This window comes from Propithecus coquereli, unplaced genomic scaffold (assembly GCF_000956105.1).
Source record: "Propithecus coquereli isolate 6110/MARCELLA unplaced genomic scaffold, Pcoq_1.0 Scaffold90, whole genome shotgun sequence".
In the NCBI taxonomy this organism is placed as follows: Eukaryota; Metazoa; Chordata; class Mammalia; order Primates; family Indriidae; genus Propithecus; species Propithecus coquereli.
The window spans coordinates 437549-438782 of record NW_012155285.1 but is presented as its reverse complement, the minus strand read 5'-3'; positions in this window follow the sequence as shown (position 1 = coordinate 438782).

Here is a 1234-nt window from a genome sequence, read left to right as displayed (position 1 = left end):
CTGAAGAACCGCTTTGCTGCGGGGAGGCTGGGTGGGTGGTGTTTTCTAACGCCTTTCCTCTTGCCCCGCCCCTTCCAAACTTGCCCCGCCCCCCCTAAGTCTCCAGGACGACAGCCATTATTAGACTGGGAAAGGGAATCTAGCTCTGCGATTGGTTCACAGTCCTGTCAATCTGGATTTGAAGCACGTTGCTAGGTACACATTCAAACTGCCGGCTGAGTAGTGAGTAGCAGTACGTGGCTTGGGGTACGAGTTGGGGTGGTGAAGAAACTCTGGAATGAGAAAGGTCCAGAGGACTGAGACTCCTGCTGGCTTCTCCACCCCCTGGCCCCCCCAATCTCTTTAATAGTTGCTCTTAATCCTAAAAAACAAAACAAAACAGAAAACCTCCAATAACCTGCATACCCCTTATCCACGTCAAATCTTAATTATATTGATATGCAAACAGCTCTCCAGTGCCAAATAAAAGGAATTTGAAATAATGAATCTACAAAACCTTATTTATTCAAGGTAGCATTGTATGGTTCTGTTTTTTCCTCGTTTTGATAAATACTTCTATTGAGGGTGTAGCTTGGTGTTAGCGTTCAGCTCTAGATATATTCTAGGGTGGGGTGGGAATGATGTCATGTTTTCATTACCTTGCTGCTTCCATTCTCAGACTACCATGAAAGAGTGCATGGTGGTTTCTGCAGGAGAATCCGTAAGATCATAGCAAAGAGAGTATCAGTAATAAGTGACATTTCTTTCAGGCTACAAAGTTATAATGAGGCCCCTTTTCTCTCCTCTCTCATTACTCCAACTATCTTTATAACATAGAAATTGAGCCCAAAAGAGACATGGTTTTCATGAAAATGAAAATATCTATTAGAATTGAAAATGAGTGAGAGATTTTATTTTTGGAGAAAGCAAATACATATGGCTGATTCGTGTACTAATGAAAACTGGCTTTGCAGTTTTTTCATTCAACTTCCTTCATAAGTTGAATGAACTAAACATGTAGCATGAAGGCTTTGATAGAAATATATGTGAGACGTCACCCACTAAGATGGCTCTAATAAAAAAATGAGTGTTAACAAAAATGAGTATTGACAAGGATGTAGAAAAATTGGAATCCTCATATATTGCTGATGGGAATGTAAAATGAGGCAACCACTTTAGAAAAAAGTTTGGCAGTTCCTCAATATGTTTAACATGGAGTTACCATATGAGCTTCCAATTCCATTCTTGGGTATTT